This window comes from Lemur catta, chromosome 11, assembly GCF_020740605.2.
Source record: "Lemur catta isolate mLemCat1 chromosome 11, mLemCat1.pri, whole genome shotgun sequence".
NCBI classification, from domain to species: domain Eukaryota; kingdom Metazoa; phylum Chordata; class Mammalia; order Primates; family Lemuridae; genus Lemur; species Lemur catta.
Window position 1 is genome coordinate 74,448,025 of NC_059138.1, and position 16,027 is coordinate 74,464,051.

The window sequence follows — 16,027 nt, forward strand, 5'->3', positions numbered from 1 at the left end:
CTAGAATAGAAAAGACTGACCAGACCAAGTGCTGGAGGAGTGCAGAGATGGGGACCCTCATACACTGCTAGGGGGAACATAAAATGATGCAGCAGCTTTGGAAAAGTTTGTTTCTTTAAAAATGAAATATGCACTTACAGTAGGACTTAGCAGTTTTACTTCAAATATATTTCCATACAAACATATTTGTATGCAAATGTTCATAGCTATGAATAATAGCCCCAAACTTGAAACAAACCAAATGTCCATCAACAAGTATGTGGATAAGCAAAATGTGGTATATCCATCTAATGGAATAACTCAGCAAGGATAAAAATAAAAAAGAACAAACATGTGACAATGTGGATGAACTTCAAAAACATTGCAAGAAGTGAAACAAGCCAGATGCATGAGACTGCATATGATTCCATTTGTATGGAATTTCTTCAAAAATTATCTCTATCGAGACAGTGGTTGGTTGCCTGGGGCTGGGGGTGTGCGTGGATGTTGGCTCTTTAAACCAATCTCAGTTCCCAACTTGTCAGCCATGGCATTATAATCTCAGAGTGACACAGGCCTTCAGGATTATACATCCCACTCCTACACTGTGTAGAAATACCTAAATAACCCTTGACATCACTTCTTGGCCATTTACCTAAGATCAAGTGTAGCATCTGTTCTTATCAGTTTGATAACCCTTGACTGGTGGTCACTCACTCTTAATGAGAACATATGCAATGACAGGGAACTCAACATTACACAAGGGAACTCATTCCATATTTGGACAGTTTTGTTAGAAAGTTTTTCCCTCTCTAACATCTATCAGTTGGCTCTCTTCTGCCCTGGCAAGCAGAAGAATATGAAGTAATTTGTAGGGGTTAGGGAGAGGTAATAGAAATGTTCTAAAACTGTATTTTGTGATTAAAACTCATTGAACGCAAAAGGATTAAAATTTATGGTATGTAAAGCATATCTCAATAAAGCTGTAAAAAATTTAGATCAAAGATGAGCTAAGATGCCCTTCAAAAAAATGTTGGGGCGTCTAAGATTTTCCCTGTTCGTTTATGCGAAGTTTACCTGCAAAATGATTTCTTGATGGCTCAGGGAGGCATGGTGAAGACAGTGTAGGTTTTGAGATGAGCTGGACATGCAGCTGTCAAGGAGGATACAGCTGCTCTGATCTGGAAGTGAGTACAGTTCAAAACAGACCACTTCCGTTATTGGGGGGTGGGGAAGCAAATACAGGAGGCCAAAAGGTTCCAGATCTGGGTTTTTCCAACTGACAATGAAAAAAGAATGGTTAGTCTGTAATAAGTGTTTTACATGGGTTATTTCATTTTATCCTCACAACTCTGCAAGTACTATCACCATTCCCATTTTGCAGATGAGGAAAGCGAGGCAGAAGGAAGTCACTTGTCCAAGGTCACACAGCCAGTGAGAGGCACGAGTTGGGCTTGAACTCAGGCAGTCTGTCCCACGTGCCCTTCCCTAGTGCTCCCAACTGCAGCTGCAGGTGGACTATAAAGCGCTGGCTCATCAAACATCCATTGCTTGTCCTATTTTGGTCACAGCGACTGCATGTTGCTGCCAATCATCTGCTGTTGCAGACGGTGAGGCCTGGGACTGTGACCTGGTTAAACCCAAGCAAATGGTCTCCCTTTGTGGGTTGCTTTCCTTTCTGAGTAGCACTTTTGGTACTCCCTCCAGAGAGGTACTTTTATGTTCTCAAAGTAGCTAAACATTTAATTTTCTGTTAATGAACTTAATCCAAAACTGGAACTAAAGGTGAGCTGGTTGGATGAGCGCAGCAATTAAGTGTGTATGTTAGACACATGTTCTAGATGGGCTATTTCTAGACTGAGTTTAGCTCAGTGATGTGGTAATAGTCTCTCTTCAGCCTCATGTCAGGGCCTGAGCCAAGCATATGGGCTGTCTTCATGGATAACTTAGACTGAACTCCACAACAGAAGGGGTGGGAGCAGATTGGCTCTGTTGCTGAGACCTGCCATGTATTTGCATAGCTAAGTTGGCAAGATCTTCTTAGGAAAGGCTGGCTGGCCACTTGTCCCGGAGTATCATAAAGTTGATGATTCAAACAATCTCAATTCCCAAACCCGTCAATCATAGAATTACAGCCTAAGAGTGAGAATGTACTACAGGATTATCCATCCCAGCCCACACCCTATGTGGAAATGCCTAAATAGGCCTTGACACATGGTCTCCCAGTCTCAATTAGAACATATCCAATGACAGAGACCCTTTCACTCTACAAGGGAACTCATTTCACTTTGGACAGTTCTATTAGAAAGTTCTCCTTCCCTAACATCTGTGAATTGGCTCTTTTGCCCTGGAAAGCTACATAGCTGTGCTGTCCAATATGGTAGCCACCAGCCAATGCGGCTATATCAAGCACTTGAAATGTGGCTAGTCCTCATTGAAATATGCTGTAAGTGGAAAATGCACACAAGATTTCAAAAACTTAGTAAGAAAAAACTTTATGCTGATTAAATGTTGAAATAATTTTTTTGATATATTGAGTTAATGCAATATATTAAAATAAGTTTCACCTGTTTCTTTTTATTTTAAAATGTGATGACTAGAAAATTTTAAATTACATATGTGATTACTATTTCTACTGGATAGCACGGCTGTAGAGTATAAGCCTGCATCTCCTTTCAAATGGCAGTCTTCTGATTTTTGGAGGACGGCTATCATGTTTCCTTTAAAAAAATTTTTTTAGGGTAAACCTCTGAGGTTCCTTTAAATGGTCTTTATTTAACATAATTTCCTTCACCATTAAATGTGTTCCAGTTTTTTAGTCTCTGCATTAAGCTGAATACAATAAACCAAAGACTATAATTAAGACATATCAAGCTCTTTAGGGCTATTATCTCTGTTTTAATACTTTACTTTTGTTAAAACAGCCTGTTTGCTGTACTTTGTATGGCCAATTATACCATTCAAGGGTCCTTATCTTGGGGTCTGTGACCCTTGGGTGGTCATAGATGGACTCTAGGGGGTCCATGACCCACTTGAAATTGTAAACAAAATTTCATAACTATGGGTATGCCTATGAGATAGTCTATAGCTTTCATAGGTTTTCAAAGAGGTCTGAGACTTTAAAAAGTTAAGACTAATTAGACTGTATTGAGGTTACAGTCACTTAAAACTCCTGCGATTTTTCCCCCTCACAAAACTATTTTTAATCTCAGTCTCCCATATTCCTGTACTTTTGCATTTCATTTTATTAAATGGATGATTTTATGTTTACCCCTGTTAAATTTATTCGTATTCATGGCAGCTTGTTATTTTAGTTTATTGATACCATTTGCCTCTCTTGGTTTATCTCACGTTGAGTGAACTAGGCTTCTGTCCCGGCTTTGTCACACCTGCAATTTTGATAAACACGTCTTTTGTGTCTTCATCCATCATTAAATGAAATTTTGAACTGGATAAACCATAGATAGCACTTGGGAGTCTGCCACAGCGACTGCCCTTCGGGAAGGGCGGGAGGCAGTAATTCATCAAACAGTCAACATTCTTTGGGGAGAGTTGTTCAACCAGCTACGGATCTACTCAACCATACTGGCATTCACATCTTCAACTTGTCCAGAGGATGTCAAATTCTTTGCTGAAATCAAGATATATTTTTTTGTCTAAGGTGTTCCCCTGATCTTCCTGGCCTGTAAGCCTGTCAAAGAAGGAAATGTGACTGGTTTGGTGAAAGACTGATTTGCGGAACCTATGCTGGCTCTAGGCGATCACTGCTCAGTGTTTTCTTTTAATAGTTGATTCCAGAATCTTACCAGAGGTTTGACATCAACCTCGCTAGGCTGTAGTTTCTGGAATCTACTTCCCCCATACTCTAATGACTTTCTGAAAATTGGAACGATTGTTTTGATAAAGGCGTGGCTGAAAAAATTAAATTTACATTGGAATGAAAATGAGAAATAACAGGCTTTTAAATTAGCTGAGCCGAAGTAATAAAATTGTGATGATGCGTAATGACGCATTAAGTCAAAGGATAAAGTTACAAGATATCAGGGGCCTGGGGCCTGGATACAGACACTATCTCTCAGTATATTCTATCCACCAATTTAAGCCAATTGCTTCCAAAGTAATTAAATTTGTTTATCCTAATCTGTTCTGTTGACCCTGTGTTTTAAAGTTCTGAGAACTATTATCTTTGAGATATCTGTAGTTGGTTTTAAAATTTAGAATAGCTAAATGCTTTTCCACTAAAAGTCATAAATATTTTCTCTTCCATCAGCAAAAGTAGGTGTCAGGACGTTTCTTATGCTCAACTCTCAGGGGTTATAGAGAAAGCCAAGACTCAGCCCCCAAAGACCTAGTGGTTCTCAGCCTTGGATGCACATTAAAATCACCCGGATGCTTCAAAATCCTGGTGCCTGGGTCATACACACCCCCAGAGGTTCAGATTTAATTGACCTGGGCGTAGTTGGACACCAGGATTTTTAAAAAGCTCTCCAGGGGCTTCTAATGCACAGCCGACATTGAGAATACTGATCTAGAGCACTGGTTCTCAGAGTGGAGTTTGAGATCAGTGGCTTCACCATCACCAGGAACTTGTTAGAAAGACAAATTCCTGAGTCCCCACTTCAGATCTACTCAACCATAAACTTTGGAGCACGGGCTCGGAAATCAGTGTTTTAACAAGCATGTCAGGGTGATTCTGATGCCTGCTAAGGTTTGAAAACTACTGCTGTAGGCCTTCTTTCTCCTTGGATGAGGCTGCCCTGCCAAATGTTATCGACCCTAAAGATGTCTGGTCTAAGACAAATTAAAGGAAAGGCCATAGGTGAGTGAAGCAGGAAGCTCTGGGTGCTCTATTTCCCTCTCAGCCAGGGAGCTGCCCTGCAGAACGCCCTACGGACGCTTCCATCTAGTGTTTGCACACGACTGTGCCATCCTCAGTTGAAGTGCTCATCAACCTTTGCTGGCTGCTCCACTGTACCTGCCCTTACTGCCATTTATTTAATTTTCTGGCCAATGGTTTTGACCCATAATGCCTGATGCAAGGTCTGCTGTGACAGTGCTAGATGGCTGCAAAGAAACACAGGAAGAATACCACTGTGGGTAATAACACACAAGTTTTATAGCCAGTTGAGGCACTCGGAGGACAGAGAAAATAAACATCAGCAGGCAATTAGAAATCGGTGGAAGATCTTCGGCATCATGCCTGAGGGACAGGTTGTCTGAAGGTAGTTGGAAGAACCTTTGGCCCAGATCTGTACTGTCTGTGGCTGTAGAGCCACGTGTCGTAGCTAAAGAAGGCAGTCACCACAGCCAGGCTGGCTTTGGAAGAACCTGTAGCCGTTTTTTGGCTCATCTTTCTGGCAGTGTGACCCTGAGTGGTTCACATACTTTCTTTCAACTTCAGTTACCTCATGTGTAAAAACAGGGACAATAATACCTATCTTGTGGGGCTGTTGTGAGAATTGAGATACTGTGTGTGAGAATACCCTACAGAGCCATAGTAAGTAGTGGTTATTCAATAAGTCTCCTATGCATCCCCTTGTCCCCCAAATTATGATGTCTTTAGTGATTTTTTCAGAACTAGGACTCAGTAAAAGTATGGGGATAATTTGTCTATAGATCTTCATTAGATCCTGGCTCCAAAAACTTCCTTTTCCTTATGGCATCTTTCTTCTCCCTCAAGCTAGGACCGTGGCTTCTCCTTACCTTCCTGCCAATGTGTTAATCAAAATTAGGGTGAACATGACTTTGCACTGCTTCATGTGTTAGTGTCTTCTGGGTTTGATGCAATTTAACAGTATTTAAACATCTTTTAACCAGAAAGAGGGAAGGGAACCCGCATGTATTTAGTGCCTTTCTCATAACAGATAATTTGTTTTCATATTCATGTTTATTTAATCTTCAAAAGAAGTGCTGCTATTATCCCCATTTTAAAGGGGAGGAAACCAATGATAGTGAAATTTAACACATTGACTGCCACACTAGAAAAAAAATTTTTTTTTCTTTGGGATCATGGTGTTTTATTACAAACATAGAATAAAAATTTTGAAAAGAAAATGATTCTTTCTAATTTAATGAAAAATGAAATTTATTGACTTCTAGTCATTTAATCCATGTTTTAGAATTTGTCAATATTAGTTGTAACCATAAGAACATCAACAGTTAGATTTTCACTAACCAACTGCAGGGTTTTGCCCAGGTTTTTCTTCACAGGGCCTCGGGCTCAAAACTAGTGTGAGTTAAATACAATTCACATGACAGTTAATGTATTGAGAAACACAGACTATTGGGAAATGGAGTTTTCTTCCCAGAGCCCCTCAGAATATCATGTAGATTTCAGACTTTCATTACCCATAGGACTAGCATTACTAACTGGAAGAATAAAACAGAAAAGAGTTTGTTTTCAGATACATGTTATATCTCTGTCTAGTTGTAAGGCAATACAAAACTATTGGAAATAGCCCATAAAACACATTCCTCTACCCTCATGGTTGAATAAAACCAAGAATACCCCAGCAGAACGAGCTATGTAGGTTTGTTCATTGGTCAATTCCTAATAAAATTTGACTTTTTCTTAACCCACCAGAGAAAATAACTACTCCTGTGTACAGAATAGAACTGGAGTGAGGTAGATAATTTCTCCCCAAGAGGAAATTGGTAGTGGTTGAGTTTTTCTTATCTCTTATTACATTATGTTTAGCCAAGATTCTCTAGAGAGACAGAACTGATAGGATATAGAGAGAGATACAGTATATGTGAGAGGATTTATTAGGGAAATTGGCTTGCTTGATTATGGAGGCTGAGAAGTCCCACCATAGACAAGGTGCAAGCCGGAGAACCAGGGAAGCTGGTGCCTACTGAAGCCTTGAGAAAAATTAATGCAATGATTGAGAATAAATAATGTTTTGCCAGCTTTCTGAGCATCCAGTGAAGTAGACACCACAAATCAACTATCACTTAGCATTAGTGTTAATAGAGTCTGCTGTTCATTGCAGAATATTCCAGAAAACAGTCACTTCTCAAAATGACAACTCATCTTTCAATCATCGCCTCTTCTCCAGAGTTTTCCTCCCCTGCCCTCACCTAAAGAATGGCCTGGTTGGTGCTCTCACAGTACTCATTTATTAAATATAACCGCACCTAAAGTGCCCAGTAGCTTCTTTGTCTCTCCCTGCCCTGTTAAACTACATACTTGTCAAGGAGAGGGGTCAGTGTCTTATTCAACTTTGTCCCTTTCTCCTGAGTTACGAAGAGAAAAAGCTAAATTTAATTGAAAAGATTACCTGGCTGTCTGAAAGAGGGAAGAAATGTTGAGGGGGAGTGGGGAGCAAGGCTGTGTAGATAGGGTCAGGACTTGAAAACCAAGCAGAAAGATGGATACCTAAGGATGCAGCGGCAGGGGGCCGTTGAAAAGTGTTGAGTGAGTGGTGTGGAGGTGAGGCAGAAAGACATGGGGACTGGACAGAATGAACCAGGTGGGAGAACGTGGAGGCAGAGACCAATACGCATGGCACTGGATACAGACGAGGGGCCGTGAGAGTTGTGTTAGGTGTCATGTACGCAGGTTAATGTTGAGAAAGGAGACCCAGAGAAAACAATGACTCGGTGAGAACCTCTTCTAAGGGTTAAATCAGAAGGAGGAAAAAAAAAATGACTCTGAAGCTTCTAGATCAGAAAATTAGCAGAGGAATAGAAAAGTTAGCTGGAAAAGGGTAGCCAATTTGTGAAGTATGGAAGCTGGGGAAGGGAGTTAGGATACATTTCGCTAGTTTGCTTTCTATTTCTTTGAAGTGTCAAGGGGGCATACAGATCGCTTAAGATTTAAATTTTGCCTTTTCCTAAAAGCATAACAAAGGGGTGAAATAACCTCATCACTCTTTACATTGTAAGGAATCCTTATTTTATATGCTATCAATGTAGGCTTTAATTCTCTCTGGAAAATGAATACTCTTCTGGGTCCCATGGGAGCTGTTCCCTGTGGCATTTGCACAGACAAACATCCGAGCTGAGTGCTTATTAGATCGGATGAAATATTGTGGAAGGTTAGCAGCCAGACATCACAGGCCACCCACTGGACATGCTGGGAATGAAAAAGAGGCCAAAGGCCGAGTGTCTTTAACTAGAGAAGTACAATTGCAAGATTAACAATGGCAACCCCAGTGCACACTGCCACTAGTGGAGAACGGGTGTATGAAATAACAGAGTAAGAAAAGGCAGCAAATTTCCTTTCAAAGCTCACAGTATGACAGCTTTACAATCTTCTTTTGAATGGTATCTGTATTAGTTTCCTATTGCTGCTGCTATAACAGATTACTACAAATTTAGTGGCTTAAAAATTATTTTGCCTACTCCACTGTTGCAGAATTATGCTTCCAGTGAAATTTCTCATCCTTCCCCCTCAGATAACCTGGCACGAACAAGCATTAGGATATTCATATTTGAGAACAGATCATTTCATTTTAAAAAGAACCTCAACTGTCAAAACCTCTCCTAACCTAAAAAACAAAAGATCATTTGTGTAATGTCTTAGGAACATACTAATTATGTTCTCTTTATTAGCTGCAGTCTGACAGGGAAATACACGTAAGATATTATAGTAATAATCAGAGCACTGACAGTGTACTACGTTTGGTGCAAATAGAAGAGCAGAACATTAAAGTAAGGCTGCTGCAGAGGTATTTTCCAGTTTTTATTTTTCCCTCTAAAATAAATCAGAAGGATGTTAACCTGAGTTCCTGTGAAACCTTTTGCTGTTTAATGCTGTAATCAATTTAAACTCAAATTTGTCAACATTTCCTTGGTAAAGCTAAAATAATGTTATGTGAAAATTCAGATCGTAGCTCTCTTAGTCCAGAGATCTTTAATGTTTCAAATTCATTGAAAAATACCAAATCGGTATTTATATAATTAAGAGTTCCCTCTTAAAAAAGTATTAACATTAGTTAATACTCTTAAAGTATTAACATTAGTTATCTTTGAGAAGCATCTTTCATTATATTATATGAATCTGTATTTTTAAAAATAAGTATATATAACTCATAGTTTGAAAGAAATAATGATAAAATAGCACTAAGGCACACATAAACACTTAGTTCCATGTTAAATTGTGCGACTATGTATTAAATAGTTGAAAGATAAAGAGTATTGATGTCCTCTGAAAGCAATGCTTACCTGGACCCAGAATTGTGTTTCTAAGTCAGATTTCTTTTTTTTTAATTTAAGAATCTTGCTCATGGATATCGCCTTTGCTAGTTAGCCCAGTAGCCACAGACATGATTCCTGTACAGCTTCCTTGACTAAACTGTTCCAGTTTGAAGTCAACAGAAGAAGCTATGTGTATGAGAGTGAAAAAAGAGGTAAAAAAGTATGTGGCTTTATATAATCAGTTTTTAGAATAAAAATATAAATATTACTAAAACAAAATAACAGACATATAATGTTAGCATAGCAATATTCCTCAGACATAATGCAGTCCAATGCATTTCCAGATCGTTCTTTGGAGCCCCGAGGCTTCGTAGCTCATGGGTAAACCCAGCTGGTAGGAGTCATTGTCTCCTGCCTCCACTTCTATCAGAATAACTCCATTTTCTCTGATTTATAAATTTATATAAATACATTTATACACTTACATATCTGCCTACTCTGATCACTTCCCTCCCATCTTACATAATATTGTTCTTCACTATTTTGGGGCTGTTTTTTTCACTTTCCTAATTTAGACATCAATATTATTGTTTTATACTGTTAATATTTATTTAGATTCACCCACTTATTTGCACTTTCTTTATCTATCTTCCTTTCTGGCATCTTAGGCCTTCCTTCTGAAATCATTATCCTTCTTTTTGAAGTATATACTTCAAATTTCCTTAATTGAGGGTCTTCTGGCAGTAAACTGCCTCAGTTTTAGTTTGTGTGAAATGTCTTTATTTCACCCTCACACTTTGGCTATGTGTAAAATTCAAAGTTGACATTTCTTTAAACATTTGTAGACTTTACTCGACTACAGTCTGGCTTTTGGTGCTATTGTCGAGAAATCTGCTGCTGGTTTAACTATCCTCTTTGGATAATCTGTTTTTTTCCTCAAGATGCTTTCAATATCATCTTTATGTCTTTGGTGTTTTGCAGCTTCACTGTGATGGGTCTAGGTGTGAGTTTCTTATTTATCCTCCTTGGGCCTGGCTGTGCTTTCTGAATCTGAAAATTCATCTCTGTCCTCTATCCTCCAAAATTCTATGCCATTATCACTGGCATTTTCTCTAAAATCATCATCTTAAACTCCAATTGGACATTTATCGATTTATCACTCTCTTCTCCATTTCTCTGAACAATTCTTTCACAGTTACCATTGCTTTTGTTCCCTTTCCTCTGTTTTGGCTAATTTTTTCAGTCTTATCTTCTAGTTTACCAATTCTTTCTTCAGCTTTAACTAATCCATTATGTTCTCCTTGCACTTTTAATTTTCATTTTTAGTTTTTAAAATATTTGTCATTTTGAGAGCATCTTATTACTTTATCAGGTTTTTTCTTCTATAAACATTTTACAGCTGGTTACTTTATTCTGTATTATCCATTTCAATATTTAAAATTCTTGATGGTCTAATTCAGCTGGTGTTGTTTTTGCTGTCACTCATGGGACCCGTTTCTTCACGTACTTTGTACTTTTGGATTTTATGTTCCCACTCAGCTTTATCTAGAGGAATCCTGCAAGATGTGAGTTGAGGGTGAGTCCCTAAGAGAGAGTCTGTATCTACTTCTGGCAGGCCCTGCAGGTCACTACCCATCTGGGTCCACATTGGGTTAATTTGTTATCCTGACGTTCCTGGATTGTACAGGTAGTATCGATTTAACACCACACCTTTGATGGACAGGTGTGCAGTTATGAATTTTCAGGGAAGATGTAATATTCTGATCCAGACCCTAGGCTGAAATTGAAAATTTCCTTGCTATTTCTCTTTATGTGATTTATGTGGAAGATGTACTCCTTCATTATTTTGACTTTATGTGAGGTCTCAGTTCCAATTCCCTATCTTGCTTAGGCCCCAGTATGGCCATTAAAATCCAAGTCTCTTAGTTATCAAGATTGGCAAATGCCTACCAGACAGCCATAGATGTAGCTAACAACACCTGCTTTCCAGTTCTTATGAGCTTAACTATTTGTTTACACTTCCTTTCTTATGAGCTCAACGATTAAAAAGATGTTTATTATATTTCATCCAGCATTTCTCGGTACCTAGTTCCAAGCATGTCTCCAAACAGAAGTTTTTCATTATTTTTCTGATGAAGAAACTAAAGCACAAAAAAATTAATTGACTTTAAAAAAGACACAGCAAGGTGGAAACTAAAACTGAGCCTTGAAAGTTCTTACTTCTTTCTGAAGCACACAAAGTAATAATGTTTCAACTCTTAGAGTTGGCACTTGTTGTGTCACTCCTAATAACTCTTGAGGTATCTCTGAAATCAGAAGTAAATTTCTCCCAAATCGTGATAACTTGCTAAAATAAAGTGAGATTAAATCATTGTCACAAGGTTATTTGATGTATTAGAGCTGGGAGAGAAGAAGCCTGCATCTCTGACTTTCAAGGCTGTGGTGACACAAGGTAGAAAATTTAGTTGTAACTATTTCTTTGGGCACATCCTGGCTTCCAAGTCTGCATTGGAAACCACTGACCTTGGGAAGTAACTATCTGTAGTTATTAAACAGCCATTTCCTTAGAAGTCATACAGGCATAGCTTACTTATCAATAGTACCAGTACATTCTTACGTGCAAAAGCCTCAAGTTAAGCATATTTATTGCACATTCGGAAAATAATTTGAAAAGTGCTCACAGTAGTTATTCATGCATTCTCAAAAAAGTGCGCATTATTTGCTTCTTAAAAGCATCTGAGTAAAGCTGTATAATACTGTAACTAGCAAATCTTAGGCTAGGGAAAACTGGTATGTTTTTGAGATTTTACTATGAAGAAAAAAAGAAAATTAGGAATTTCAATGATTCTCTCTCGAGTGACCCAGTGTTAAACAAACCAACAACAACAACAACAACAAAATGTGTATACTCACACAGATATACAATTACCCCAGGCTACTGACCGTGGTTTTTGTGTTGCTTCGTTCCAAATTCCTAAATCTCCATATGAAATGGAGAGCTCATGAGCATTCCAGATTTTTTCTTCATTTTAATCTCGTTCTCAGATGGTGCTCACCTTACTTAGCCTTTTTTCCAATTTAAGGAAGAAAAACGGAGTTGTGGGTTTGAAACTTCCTGTAGAGGGCGCTATTGATATTGTCAACTATACTAAACATTAAAAAAGAGGGTTCATAAGCTATAATTTCTGCTTAGAAGTCATTAGGTTGATATTTGAGAGTTAAATTTAAACCAAAACTCTAAGCAGACTAATAACTATTAAGCTGCTTCATACTTTTGAAACCAGCGTGCCCCTGCCCGCTTCTTATTCAACGCTGAAGCCCGAGTGTTCCCTCTCCTCCCCCCTGTATTATTTAATGAACAATTCCTCCTCTGGTTTGTATTAACAATGGTGCTTGGAACTCGGCATCGATAACACACTGTATGCCCTGTTGTGCTACATGTTGAATGATTTGTGTGTCTTTGAGAAAGTCCAGCTTCTCCTCTTAATCTGGTATCCTGGAGGCGCTGTAATTTACTCCCACAGTTCCCTGCCATAACGTATTTCATGTCAAGTAGGAGGTTTTTTTTTTTTTAACTCTTAATAGAGATATTTTCAAACAAAGACAGAGGGCAAAGAGGATCTTCTTGAGATATTAAATGAGAACATAACCATAGCTTATTTTTCTTTTGTATTATTATGAGGCAATTGATAATTGCCTGGGGCTTTGCTGATGAATCAGACTTTTAATAAGTTTCAGGGAGAACAGTGTTCACGGAGATAAGTTAATTAATTGCTCTGCTGTGTGAAAGCTCATGGAGATAGTGTTTTATTCTACTGTGCAGCCTGTTCGTAAAAAGGCACACACTTATTCACCACACTAATGCTTATCGGCAAACTTTCACAGAAAACATCATTTCTCTCTTTTTAAAAAAGAAACTGGGTTAATAACTTTATTAAACCAGAAATGAAATGCGTTGCTGATCACTTTTCAAAAGTGGCACTGAAAAGAAATCTTTCCTTCTGGAGGCTCTAAGGTCTTGCATCTGATTGTTTACAAAGCTCTTCTAGATACTGACAGACGCTTCTCTCCTTATTACTTGTAATCATGGGGTTCTGGCAAAGTAATTCTTTTCCCTCCACATCATTTGGTCGATTTCAAACCAGAAGAGTTCTTTCTCTATCCTACCTTTACCCTGTCCATGTGGCAGCATTATAAGGGACTGCAGGGAAATGACTTTGAAAGCATCAGTGGGTAGTACAGTGGGTTTTTCTCCTGATGGCTACGTTTCACATGCTTAGGAACCCTGTAAACCCTCTAGCATTTTTTCAGGGCTATGAAGGGAAAAAAAATTCAAACAGTTTTTTAGTGTCTGGAATGCTTTCCCTGGCAATTGACAACAGAGTTCAAGTCAAGTTTATGATTCGGACTCAAACTTAGACTTTCCTTATGTGCTTTTAACTCTTTGAAAGATGGGTGGAATACAATATAGTATGTAGTATCTCCTTCTTGCTCTGTTTGTTTTATTGTTGATTGAATCTTTAAAAGTCTTTGTTGATAATTTTGTTTTGTAGATTTTTTTTAAATAGAGGAAAGAAAACAATCCACTCAGTCTCATCACCTTAACACATCTGCTGTTAGTTTCTTCCAGTTAAAAATTATTCGTAGGGTAAAATAATCATGTTTGTATCTTCACTTGGGTTTTCTATGCTGTTTCAAATTTAGTATTATATCATAATTTTATCAAAAACTTTTTTTATATGTTTGGCGTAATCTTCAGACCTCTTGTCGATTTTAGTAAGTACGCTTTACACGTGCTCTCAGGAATTAGGCATTGCCTTCGTTTGTAAGAAGACAATAATCACACCTTTCTTAAAGGGTGATGTGTGGACCAAGTGAGCCCATGCGAGTAGTCTAGCCTGGCACATAAGCCCTCAATAGCTGTTTTTCCTTTTCCTCTATCTTCTCTCCTTGGTCATTTAATTAGATTTCATTTGTAGCTACTAATAGCCCATTACATGCCATAGAATGAATCTTTGGGAAAATAATCATGTGAGTAAATAATACTTGCATTCAAAATAGTTTCATGCTTTCCAATATAATTATAGCATGAAATAAATGAAATCATATCACCTGCCTATTGAAGAATTGCTCAGCAAAGAATCTGTGGCATCACAAATTTTGCTGTGGTATAAGGTCTACTTCAATTCTGATGATCAGTCAGTGACCTCAGTGCTTCCTTTGGTGACAACCAAGTGCCCACCAATACATGAGTGGATTAATAAAATGTGGTATATGTGTATACCCTAGAGTACTACTCAGCCACAAAAAACTATGGTGAACTAATACCTCTTGTATTATCCTGGGTGGAGCTGGAGCCCATTCTTCCAAGTAAAGTATCACAAGAATGGAGACACAAGCACCACATGTACCACATGCCCTCACTATCAAATTGATCAACACTTAAGTGCACATAAAGAAGTCACATTCATCGGGTGTCAGGCAGGTGGGAGTGGGCAGGAGGGGTGCAGTGCACACTCTCTGGGGGATGGACACCCTTGTGGCTCTGACTCAGGCAGTGCAAAGGCAATTTATGTAACCTAAACGTTTGTAACCCCCCTATATTCTGAAATTAAAAAAAGACTTGCTTTCAACCCAATCTAAGTATTCTCATGGCCTCTGGGAGGGATTGGATGTGGTTCTTCTCACCAAATACCAGAATAACAAATGAATTCTTCCATCTCTATTTCCTTTCTTTCACTTCTGTTTTTCTACCCCAGTGTTTCTCTGATCTTTACTTTCCACGTACTAAGGAGAAATTTTACTTTTATGTTTTTGGGTCTGCTTCTCAGTAACCTTTGCCTTCCTAGCCAGGGTCCACCAGGAGGACATCCTTCCTTTCTTTCTAATGTGACTTTTCTAGGAATGTCAAAGAATGCTCTTCTTCTCCCTTTTCTTGATCAGAGGGGCTACACTAAGCCTCAGAAGATCCTGGCCTCTGGGACTCCATGTAATGATTGCCTCTTTGATTCTCCTCAAGTGGCTGGTTCATTGTACGTGTCATGGCCTTGCTTCTGACAGCCCAGGTTTATGTGGGATTACATTTCATGGGTTATGCAGTATTGCTCTTATAGGTTTCACTCATGGGCCCTTCTAATTCACTCTGGCCCTTGACTGATGACAGATCAATATGTCTGCTGCATATCTATCCTTCATAAAATCTTAGAATTTCAATATAGAGTCATCTTGTAGTTTGTCTCTTCAAATTTTCATTTTTATAGGTACAAAAATGGAGGCCAGGAGAGCTGCAGAGATTTCTTAGGTACAGGTGACACCTCAGTCCCATAACTCAGACCTTGTCTATCTCATGACACAATTTCAGCTTTAGTGAGGTCAGGTTTAATGTCACCTCAGACCCTCTTTGTTTACTTATTTATCCTTTTTAATTAAAACAATTTCTCCCAATGCACAAAGTAGCAATGTTTTTTAGCCAGAAAATTTCAAGTATTTCTGTTGGATCTTCCTTTCCTTTCAGAATCCTTATTTCCTGAGACTCTGCATTTTACTAAGCAACAAGAGAAAGGTTTAGATTTTCAAATATCTCTCCTTCTATTCCTTCTTTCTGCTACATTTCCACCCACCTCCCGACTCATTTGAACTTTTCTTGGTTATTTCTGGATATTCTGGTGATTGATTATGGATTCTGGTCTCATTGCTGTTTCTGCTGGATCTTCATCACCTGTTCTTGGTCCTGCTCTCGTCTTACTGTAGTATAAATTCAGGTCAACTTTTGGCTTCCAGTCTGATATGCTAAGAGTTTGGAAGTCATTACTCTCATCCTCACCACTGCGACTCAACAACTATCTAACGAGTGACAATTTGTACAAAATAATAATAGAAACAGTGTATTGGGTGATTATAGCCTAGG

At 38.5% G+C, this 16,027-nt stretch overlaps 1 pseudogene; it reads left to right on the forward strand.

Moving 5' to 3' along the window:
• Window positions 1-614: 614 nt before the first annotated feature.
• On the forward strand, window positions 615-732 carry LOC123647921 (annotated as a pseudogene).
• The last annotated feature ends 15,295 nt before the right edge of the window (window positions 733-16,027 follow it).